A 12,134-nucleotide genomic window follows, 5' to 3' on the forward strand; every position below is an offset into this window, starting at 1 on the left:
AACATAAATTAAGGGCACTAACAAATACAGTATACAAGGAAAAAAAAACTAAAATGATGGCATGATCTTAGGATACAAAAGTTCGCAATTAACACATAAATAATACAAATCAAGCGTGTACAATGGTCGTGAAAAACATTAACACATGATAACAAGAAAAATAAACACTGATGTACATATGAAGAAGCTTAATGAGAGTACGTGCGGTGGATATCTAGTCGGAAATGTTGAGTAAAAGTTCGTTAAATGTTGGGAAATCTGCTTGAGTGGCAATGTGGGATGGCAAGCTTTTCCATGCAACTATTGTTCGGAGAATGAAGGAATTAGCGTAATGAGCTGAGCGACAAGTTATACATTTTATCTTGAAGATATGGTCTGTGCCTGGAAAGATGACTGTTGGTGCTTCAAAAATGCGGTGAAGGTATGGGTGATGATAGAGCTTGTGGAGAAGCGAAAGGCGGGCAGTTCTGCGGCGATGAGTTAAGTCGTCAAGCTGAGCGCGAATTTTTAGTAAAAGACTATCTCTACTTAGTGCAGGTAATAACCACGGAGCCGAACCAAGAGATTGAAGTAACTAGAAGAATAAGAATGGGGTGGAGCACATTTGGCAAGCACTCTCAAGTTATGACAGGTAGATTGCCACTATCCCTCAAGAAGAAGATATATAAAAGCTGTATCTTGCTGGTACTTAGCTATGGAGGAGAAACCTGAAGACTTACAAAGAGGGTTCAGCTTGAATAGAGGATGACACAGCGAGCAATGGAAAGAAAAATGGTAGGTGTAACTTTAAGAGACAAGAAGAGAGCAGAGTGGATCAGGGAACAAAACGGGGTTAAGCATATCATAGTTGAAATCAAGTAGAGGAAATGGACATGGGCTGGGCATGTAGTGGATAGACAGGACAATTGCTGGTCGTTAAAGGTAACTAACTGGACTCCCAGAGAAGGCATGAGAGTTAGGGGGAGACAAAAGGTTAGGTGGGCAGATGAGATTAAGAAGTTTGTGGGTGCAAAGTGGCAGCAGCAAGCACAGGATCGAGTTAACTGGCGGAACATGGGAGAGGCCTTTGTCCTGCAGTGGACGTAGTCAGGCTAATGATGATGATAGTGGACAGCACCTCAACTGACAGCTTGAGGCTTTGAGCATTTTTCTGTAATCCATATCACTTGCTGTTGAATTCCCAAGGATTAATAGGGTACAGTGTAGACCTACACAGACATTTTTGTTTCTTCTTTTTATTGGCTCTTTGAGGCAAAAATGCACATTTACTACACCGTACTTTTGTAACAGGTATGTGTCATATCATGAGTTCGGGTAGTTTTGAGCGGCGTCTAATTTTGTTCAATAAAATGGGGAGAACATACAGCTTAAAGGCTCTCAGAAAAAGAAGTTTTAACGTTTATCTCATCAAAATCGGAACCTACAATTTGTATAGGCTTCGTAATAAACCGAGTTAGGCGAAAGTCTTAACAAGCTTTTATAGTAAGGCATGGGCTACCTTATCACTAGCCGAGATAAATAAAGTGACAAAACTGATACCTGGAAGTTTAGAATCGCCAAACGTTTATAACTAACACTAAATTTGGCGTAGGTGAGGAGGCGACAAATTTTGTCAGTAGACCATCATATAAGGTCAGGAGGATTTTGCCCGGTCCTTTAGACCCACATGTTTTCGTCCTGCCACTGTTGAGCTTCAGTTATGAACTAAGTAGCCAAGAAGGGCATCTCTTAATCTGTCTATGTTATGAGAGATTAAGGTGCATGTGTCGTATCAGCTTAGGTCATCGTGCACAATGAATGCATGAATCCGATGCAAGCAAATCAACGCAATACAGGCATCACACATGAAGCAAGCACTTCAGCTCCTTAGTCAGACATATGATCGCATCACTTCCAACCATGCCCTGGTCACCTCAATAGCGAGACGTGAAGACTTCGTAGATCATGTGAGTTTTTCGACAAAATTGTAGTGCTTTTGTAATCTAGCTGCTATAGGCAACATTGAAAGAGGCTCTCGTGCAGTGCCAGGATTGCCAGCCTAATGCTGACTGTACTAACATTGCCGTCACAGGTGAAATTAATGAATTAGTGTGGTTTTAATGTTGGGTGTTGCATTGATTAAATTGATGGCAACCTGTACAGTATGGCTAGTAATTCAAGTAGTAATGGGTTAGTCATTTTTATCTCATTTGTGAAGAAAGGTTGGATGAAAAAAGCTTGTATACCTTTCTCTTATGTTGATGATAATAACCTTTCTACTTGGAAAAGGTTTCTACATGCATACGAAGCTACGATAGTCAGCCCTGTCCATAGCCGTACAAGGTTTGCAAGTCCTACCTGCGAACCAATCGCTGCACTATAATGCACTAAAAAAGAAAAGAAAACCGAAGAGCACCTGCAAGTGCTTTATATGGCAGTCTACTTGTGAACATATTCAACTCATACTTAGTGGAAGTGCAGCAGCACATCGTAGCCGCATGAATTAAGATGTGTGACCCTGGGCATGAGGGAGGTCAAGCTGGTTTGCTTGGTGGTCCAGACACGATTACCTGGTCTAGAGGCACAAGCGACAACATGGCCAACATTCCAGATTTGTTTAAAAGAAATAAGCGGACCATCTCTTCCTCAGAGTGTAAGCATGTAAACATTTTAATATCCAGTGCAAGGGTATAGTTAGCACAGAAGCTTAACGTGGCATGCATAGCACGTACATAAATGACTTTTTTGTTAACTTTGTCATATAAGGCGATCAATAATGTGCTGCATGAAAACTGAAAATTGCATACGCAAGTTGGATCGCATTCTTGATTTTAGCAGCGCACTGAAAGATCCTCGTCCCTCAGAGCACTGCTGAAATCAATAACAATAATGTACTGTCTGCGACCCAAGTTAACAAGTTTCTCCTAAGCACATATTGCACTATCTTCCTGAATGCCGAAAACTGAAAATTGCATACGCAAGTTGGATCGCATTCTTGATTTTAGCAGCGCACTGAAAGATCCTCGTCCCTCAGAGCACTGCTGAAATCAATAACAATAATGTACTGTCTGCGACACAAGTTAACAAGTTTCTCCTAAGCACATATTGCACTATCTTCCTGAATGCCGCCTCCTTTGATTTCGAATGTTTGATTATCCTCGCAGAATAGGACATTTATACGCTTGTTCAACAATCGATGCACTTTCTTGCCGAGACGTACAAGGACACTCAAAACTCCAGGCCCGTAAGCGAAAACGATGCAACTGACTGCATCGTTTCCTCCGCCACTGGGTAAGCAATGCTGTTCACGCTATTTATTGAGGCTCTGATGACAGAAAAACGCGCCGCAGTAGACGTGGTACCAGAACAGCGTCACTGGACGCATAGATTTCGCGAACGAAATGCAAGGATGCCCATTAATTTGACACCAGACCACCGATTTCCTCTCTGACTACCAAAGAAACGCTCTGTTGACGTTGCGATGCAGATTTATCACACGGTGTTCGGCGAATGCTGTTGACATGGCACATTGCGATGTAGAACGTACACATGTACTGTACAATATTGTGTGCGATACTGTACGTATGTGTACTGTATGTGTACAATACTGTACACATGTACTGTATTAGGGTAGTCGTAGGATCAAAAGACGCTCCGAACCGAAAACCGGGGCAAACCCGCTGCACCCTCGAGCACAGAACAATCAATCAACTTATTTTCCTTTTAATAATACTTATAAACCAACAAATAATTTATTAGGTTGTTAATTTGAGCAATATATACTAATACTACAAAAACAGTACACAAAACAAATATTTTTATACAATGCGTTAATAATTAATTTATGCACTATAAAAAACACGTTACACACTTGTTTTAGGACACTTTTGTAAGTTTAATGCATTATGAAGTATTTATTCGCACATTTAAATAGCTCTACGTTAATTTTTTAAAGTGACGTCACTTTCGTGCGGCGCAGCAGCCAGTTCTGTGTGGGGATGGCTGCTGCGCCGCGCGGTAAAACGCTTCGCAGGAGCGCTGCGCGAGAGCCAGAATGATACGCACGACACGAGCACAAGCGCTAAAGCGAAAGGAACTTTGTTCTTGGCAAAAAATTTCCGGCTGGATAGTTTTGATTGTCAGCGAAGCAGCCTTGCACGATAAACACGACCAGTGTTAGAAATCTCGGAGGCTGTTTGTGTTTCTCTGCTTACGATCAACGAGTGCAAGCAACAGATGCCGCCACATAGACCATAGCGCTCATTTATGCGATCGTAATCGCGTGTGACATGGTGGTTTCCGACCTTCCGTCGCGTCAAAAAGTCGAAAAAATTGGACTCCGGGGGATTTGAGCGTCCGAAATTTCAAACTTTCTTATACATTGATTTTATGGGGCTCGTGGCGGTGCCGCGAAGATGTCTGAATTATCGGGCATGTCCGAAAAATCTGCAGTTGACTGTACGTACACGATCACTAGCTGCCACCTCTGATTGATTGTATTGAAACAGGTGAATTCAGGTCTACAGTTATCAGCACGTTAATCCACTGAAAATGTAAGAAATGCCTTTTTTGCGGCATATAATCTTTAATCAACGGTGTAAGGGAATCGCATGTTTTTACAAATACTAATTCAGGCTGGGTAGCTGGTAATGCCTGCTCTATTACTTTTGCAAGTCTTCTAAGTAATGCTTACTTTTATGCGAGTTTAGCCTAGTAAAAAAAAAATGTAGGTGACTTACCATAGTTCCGTAGTGTTTTCATTTGGCCCTGTCGTCCTTCCAATTTAAGTTATTTTGCCACGCTATCGAACTAGTCGGGTGACAAAAGTATCGTCAGCTGACTCGATTTGTCTTTCTACTTTGACATTATCTGAGGGCCAATCGTTTTGTAAGGGCACCTCATGTGGCCATATTTTTTCCTGCCTAAATTGGCTCCTTATTCACTCGTACCAATTTCTTTTTATATACCGTTCATAGTTTGTGAGGGTCAATGCATTCATGTCATTTTTTATATCGGTTGGGAATTCTATGTGCAGATGATATAAAATATTTTGATGATTGAATTACATGTGGTGATTTAAGTTGAATTGTGCGCTCTTTTAGTCATTTATTTGTACTAAAGATGCATTTTAAGTATGTTGTATAAAATCATTGTATAATATCGTGGGGGAATTAATAGTCTACTGTTGCATGTGCAGCATTTGCGTTATGCATAAGAATCTGACTGTTTTTTTCTCGCCAGAAAAAAGTTCTGAGCTAATATAAATTGACGCGAACGCTGTCCTGTGTCGTGCTTACATTTTTTTTTTATAAAGAAAGGTGCAATAAATTTAAAATCTTCAAAGATTACTATCGTGGCGCATTAGCACACATTTGTTGCTGTTTACCAGGAATATCTGAATTTCATTCAAATCAGACCTCTTTGAAATGGTGGAGCTTGAGGATGACCAATCTTGAATCTTTGCACTGTTACTGTTTCAGTAACTCATAGCTTTGGCAGGCAATTGCTACCATGCATCTCAATTACAAGTCCAGCCGCCCTTGTTGATGCCCCTGTACTCCTGTCTGATTCCGTGCATTTTGTGATGCATGGCTTGCATTGCCTTGCTGTTCTCTTTGTGGCTCTGCAGGTTCCTCGTCTTCGCCTCTCTGGCTGGTCAATCGTGTCTGTGCAAGGTTCTGTGCCCTTATTTGCACAAGTAGAAATCAAAGATTAGAAAACGGCCCCGAAGTGGTGGTCTAGTGGCTAAGGTACTTGGCTGCTGACCCGCAGGTCGTGGAATGGAATTCTGGCTAGGGCGGTTGCATTTTCAGGTGGAGACGAAAATCCTGTAGGCGGTATGCTCATATTTGGTTGCACGTTAAAGAACCCCAGGTAGTCGAAATTGTGTGGCTTCTCGCGTTGCCATTGGACCTTTTTGCCCGTATTTTTCACCAGCCGAGTCGTCCAAAATCTGCACCCTTTTTGGTGGGTGGGCCACTGAGACTTCGTCACCTGATTTGTGGCGAGAGTAGTCCGCGCCTTTTGGACCTCCATGTAAGCGTACGACGGGCTATAAAAGCCAAAGACATTTAGTAAATAAGAGCTGAATCTTTGTACAAAGCTTATTCTCTGCTCGATTTCTGTACAGTTCCATCTTTTAACTATCATGTACGTAAACCGTACCTTCTAGTGGGGCTACCCAACAAGGACACAGCTCGCGCTGAGAGTCCGTGCTTGGCTGTGACTGTCGCCATTGTGTATGCTCGCTGGTTGCCGGCTAATAAACGCCTCAACAATATATATATATATATATATATATAATGCTCTGAAAAAAAAAAAACAGAACTCTTGATATTGCATATGGGGAAACTTCCCCATACGCAATATTCATTGATTATCATTTATATATAACATTCATTGATTAAACATTTGGAAAAACTGCATTTTGCTTTAGAAATCATAGTTTATGCATGAATAGTTGAGAGGGATGTCAAGAAGAATTAGTTGACTGCATGTAAGAGGATTTTAGTATTAGTATGTTTTGTTTGGTGCTAGGTCGTGTTTGTGTGGACGATACTCGTGCAGCAGCAGCAGCCGCTCAATGAAGCCAGCCTCACCAAATCGGTGTGCTGTACTGAGATCTGAAATAGCTCGTTTGTCACATTGTCCAGCAAAGGTGTCCGAGTGAATGGCCCGGTTATTGAAAGCAACAAGATGTTCTATATTTGTGTGAATTTTGGTTGTATCAGTGAGTTCTTGGTCTGTATCACCGTTTGGCCGCTTATGTGAAACTAATAGATATGTTTGTATCACTTGATTTTCTTGAATTCAATGTGCCCACTCTCTTTATTTACATGATATCATCAGTGCTCGTAATTGTTCCACTACTATCATGCGACAGGTTGAATGGTTTTATCCACTAAGATTGGATATAATAAATTCTCTTATGGTGTAAAAATGAATGCTGGCTTTATGCAAATACAAGTACCCATGTACATGATACTTGCTTATTAGAAGTACAAATGTTTTACATTCAGTGTACATATGTTTTTACAGTTTTTTAATTATAGTCATTTTATGCATGAGTTCACCTGGTTCTTGGCCCTTTGAAGTCGCATTAGATTTGGCCATAATCACTTGTTACACTAATGCATCTACATTTTACATTCCTTGGTGCTCCATGGCCATTGTAGCCTTTGTATGATTAAATTATACTGCTAGCGAAAACCAGTGAAATATAACAGATTGCCTTTGCATTCCAGCATGCAAAAAAATCTGGCCTGTTTCTCAATGAATTAATTCTTTTCAGCTCTGTGCAGTTTGTTTACTGACACATGTTTTTGTAAATTTCTGCGGTTCTTTCCTTCTTTTTGAGTAACCGCTCTGAAAACTCTTTCCAAGTTTCCATTTAAAAGAGAAACAGTGTTGCAGTGAGCACATTGCATTCAGTTGTATTTATTTGCAGACTTAGGTCGCGCATTTGTGTTCACTTTAACGTCCAGCACTTCATTATTTATAAAGCTCGAGAAACACACCCCCCGAAACGTCTTGCAATGTGCCAAAAAAAAAAAAAAAACATTCTACGCATTCAGTTTTTTGGAATCTATAGTTGATTACATCTACAGTTAATGACAAGTATTTGTTTGGCTGCCAGAAGCTGTATTTATTATATTCCACTCATATATAGTGTGCTGAAAATGAGAAAACGAATTCTCTTTGTGCTGGTTTAGCTCGCTGTACATATGTGTCTTTCACTTGTTATATGCTTTAGCAATCAATTGTTCATTTTCATATTTCTCTTACACATAGTGTGCTCAAATTTGTATCACCTTATTTAGGTACTGAAAAAGTGGTAACTCAATTACAATTTTAGAAAGTGTAATTTATTAAGGATTTTTTAACCGTCAAGATTAGTTGATGCCTCAGGTAAAAATATATTGGAGCTTACTATGTTGTTTGTTCTGGTTTTAACAGTGGTTTTTTTGCTGTTTCAGATGTGTCCATTCCTTGTATGAAAAAGTGAAGATGCTGTATGCTTTGGATTTTTCCAGAAATGCATTCAACCAGCCTCTTTTTACAAATCGGACAGCATTCTAGGCTAATGTTGCAGGTCAATACACTACAAACACAAGATTGTTGTGGTGATGTGACCGTGTTGATAGATTTCTGTTGATACACGAGTGAAGTTGACAATTTACCTTTTATACTGTTAGGCAACTGAAATTGGGAAGAGCTTAATATAGATCGGCATACAGTGGGTGTCTCAGTCAGAGTGAAGAAATTGTCTGTTTTACACAGCACTGGTTTAAGTTAGGTATTGATAAAGGCATGCCTTTACTTATCTCTATGCACTAAGAGAAACAGGTTGGTAAGTAATTAACTGCCGTACTTGTTAGTGGCAGCCTTGAGTTTGTACATTAACACATATATATATTATTAATAAGCATACAGCAGCTGTCTAGTGTTTGTTGTCGTTTTCTCTGTAAAACCGTTGAATATGTCTCGGTATACTGCTCAAGAGAATCTTAAAATAATGTGTACAACAAACGTTATTTTACTCACTGTGCCACTTAGTGACTGAAATTTGCCCGATTGTTCCACTATTCACTTCGGTCACCTAACTTAGTTCAATTCCTAATTGAATCATTGGTTTTACAATTAATTAGCTTCCCTCTGAGGTGGTGCTTATCAATACTAGTGCATCAAGTTTAATGCAGTGTTTCATAATATATCCAAGGTAGCATGTTAGCTTATCTGGCTTTTTCAGCATGGAAAATTTTGTTGTGGTTGTCATGATTCAGTATAGTTATACATTGGGATGAGGTGGAATATCTACATGTGTGTGTGGTCATGTAAGTGTCTGAAACAATATGTGTTGAATATCTCAGTTTGTATTGTGTAGTATCATTATGCTTTCATTCAAAAAGGATGTAAACCTTAATGGGAAGTGTATGAATAGTGCTAGTATACACATTACGTTGCGCTAGTACACTATGCAGTCCACATAAATGCACAATCAATGTTGACCGCCATAAACTGTGATGCCATATGACGCCTTGTTTATGATATTTTGCATTTTTCCAGATTATTTTATCTGAACTTCTTTGATTACTATTTTGTTTCCTGTGTTTCATATATTGAAATATTAAATGAGTTCCTGTACAGCATCGTCCTAGGAAAAAAGAGAAAATATGATTAATACATCAATGTGTTGGCACTTAATGTATCGATTTGATACAAAGAAAGTTGGCTGATGAGGCAAAGTATCATATTTGCATCTAATAAGGGCTCCTGTGCATTCACTGAATGTTTTGTATATATTAACATTGTGCAACATGTACATATACATCCCAGTTTTCCATCTGCCGGAAAATGTTTTGGCAACATCATCGCAGTAGTTAGGGAAATGCTAAGTCATACATATCTTAGCCAAGCCTTTCCAAAATTATGGAAAATTTTTTCATTGTGTTTTAAAAGGGTGGTTGTAGTGTTACGATGGTGTCGATTTCGGTAAATTTTTTAATGATCGCTTCTGAATTTTTCTTTGCTCTAGACCTGCCTCTTTGTCTTATTTTTTGGAGTGGTGACTTTAGCTTCCAATCATCATGTGTTGTTGTAAACATGCGCAATAACTTGATCGATAAATGCATCGAACAATCCTCTGCCAAATCACTCCGCTCAACCCTCAGCGCCATTGCGGATATTGGTGCATGGAAACGTGCACCCTTCATAACGTGTTCCTCTTGAAACGTTTGCACATATTCAGAGACAACAGCTGTCGTTGATAATTTTGAAAGCAAAAGCAGGGTCCTTACAACGGACAAAAAAAAAAATCAACTGGTGGGTGCCTGCGGGTAAGTAAGCTTCACAGGAACAGACCACAGTGTCATGAAGGCTCACAAGAGCTGAAGGGGGTGTTTTCCTGCTAAAATGAGGTCCGCACTACTTGTTCAGCTCAACTCGAAAAGTGATAACTTGTGCCACTTGTTTTGGCCGTTTCATTCCAAAAACCCATTGATGCAATCACAAGGTGGGGCCTTAATGAGACAGTATGGCAGTAAAATCAGGTTCTCTTCTCGATGTAGAAGAAACCACTTCTCCCCACTCGGCGCCCGAGGCGCACCACCCGCGGTGGTGTAGCAAAGTGGGAGAAGAAACATACGCCGCTATCCCAATAGCGGCTATTGGCCTGCTGGTCACTTGACGATGAAGCAGAAGCAACGCTGAAGAAGTTCTAGATGGCTGAGAAAAACTTGTATTTACAGATTTTACAGAACAATGGACATCAATGTTACAAAAAAAAGAAAGAAAAGAAAAGAAAAACAACTTGGAAATGAACCGACTTATGTAGGGCGACCCTACGGGGTTCGGCGGAGCCGATGGTGCCTAACACCGCAAGCTCGGTTCAGAACACCTGGTGGAGCCCCGGGGCCTCTTCTTATCCCTTCCTGGCGCTCCGCCCTTACAACACTCTCGGCAAATAATCACCTGCTTGTCCTTTGATTGGACAGTACACTAGGTAGATAAAAAAAAAAACGCCTTGAGGATGCCGCCTTCGTGCACGTGGGACTCATGCACTCTCCCCAAACAACGCAACAACCAAAACGTAAATAAAACAAAACTAGAAAAAGCATAGAGGCCAGGGCCAGCTTCGCGGCACACAATTATCTAGACAGAGCTAACCGTACTCGGTATTGCGGCCGTAGGGCGACTTCCCTCTACCACGTCAATTTCTTGACGACGGGGCTATAATCCTCTTGCCTCTGTGCGCCGTAAGAGGAACCGCTCGCTGACCGCGCATGTTTCTACTTACAGGCTCATTTGCCCGGATAAACGGGGACGCAGTCGAAGACATGCCCGATTCAACAGGCAACCCAGGCGTCGAACGGGCGGCCGTTACCATTTCCCGTGTCGCGAGCCCGCTTCTGAGAGCTACTGCACCAAAGCCGGACCGGCAGAAAAGGTCGTCGGCGACTTCAGAGTTTTCGCAACGCGCGCCGCCGATTCTGCAAGCGCGCAAACAGTACGTGGCCGGGCCATAAGCCGAACCGATGCGAGGAGTCACCGCGGTGCGCGGGGTCTCGGAAGAGTCCCGTTGATGCGCCGACTGCCAGTGCCGAGAGGCAATTAGGGGGCCGTCACAACGACGTTTATAATCTCGCCCCTTTTGTTGCCCCGGTTGGTTCCCTTTTCCTTGAGTTAATAGTAACTCGAAACGCTCGACCATCTCTGGCGTTGAACAAAGCAGGGTAATATGCTGGCGCCGTGTGTCTGCGCTCGCGGCAAAACCGGTCGGTCGTGCTTCGATCGCTTGTCACTCAAGCAACGCTGGCTGCCCGCCGCTGACATGCCTTCACAAGCTTGCGCCGCAATGCAAATAAAAGCAAACAAAAACTGCCGCGCTACCAATTCTTATCGCGGTCCTACAATGGCAGTGTTTTGCTCCTTTTCGAAACACTCCCATAAGTTTTTTGCAATAAACTAATGGCTTGATTTTATTGAAATTCGTCTTACACTATTCCTTTGTAGTATATATTACTATACCACAGCCGATCTTAACATTATTAATACAAAGATATAGGGCAACCTACAAAGGGGTAAATGAAACACTTGAAGAGAGAAATGGCAACTTTTGTAAAACATGCTGTGTCACTGCATGGTTACTACTACAGTAACGTGTGGTTTGCATAGTATGCTTCATTTACAAGGGCAGGAACTATTTGTCATTGCCTGGTGCTGTAATTTATTTTCAGAAAATCTGTGTGACATGGTTTTCATTGCTTTATGTATTTCACGTGGCTTTGCAGGTTCCTTGTCTTCGGAATCTTGTGAGCGGTACCATTCACTCGTGTCCGTCCAAGGCGGACTGCATTCCTGCCGACAGTGCACTTATGTGACCAAGTACAGTTCAAACATGCGAATACACCTTCGCAAACACACCGGCGAGCGGCCCTTCAATTGCCACTTGTGTCCAGCTGCATTCTTTCGGAACAATCATCTCGCAGGACATATTCGTACGCACACAGGAGAGCGTCCCTATTACTGTGACATATGCAGTGCATCGTTCTCAGAAAGATCAAACCTCATGAAACACATGCACGCCCACACAGGAGAGCGTCCCTATTCCTGTGACGTATGCAACACATCATTTTTGCGAAAATCGTACCTCATAA

The 12,134-nt window shown here is 41.5% G+C and overlaps 1 long non-coding RNA gene across 3 annotated transcripts; it reads left to right on the forward strand.

The window, feature by feature from the left end:
• Positions 1-4,115: 4,115 nt before the first annotated feature.
• LOC142771779 (uncharacterized) lies at positions 4,116-11,923 on the forward strand. 3 transcript variants are annotated; one of them, XR_012886148.1, is made up of 3 exons: positions 4,116-4,532; positions 7,956-8,071; positions 10,777-11,923. It is a non-coding gene; the product is annotated as an uncharacterized LOC142771779 (long non-coding RNA). The 3 variants fall into 3 exon arrangements; XR_012886147.1 differs by having other exon boundaries at positions 4,235-4,532; positions 11,769-11,923; XR_012886146.1 differs by having other exon boundaries at positions 7,956-11,923.
• Positions 11,924-12,134: the final 211 nt, after the last annotated feature.

The sequence above is a fragment of the Rhipicephalus microplus genome, chromosome 9 (assembly GCF_043290135.1).
Source record: "Rhipicephalus microplus isolate Deutch F79 chromosome 9, USDA_Rmic, whole genome shotgun sequence".
NCBI classification, from domain to species: Eukaryota; Metazoa; Arthropoda; class Arachnida; order Ixodida; family Ixodidae; genus Rhipicephalus; species Rhipicephalus microplus.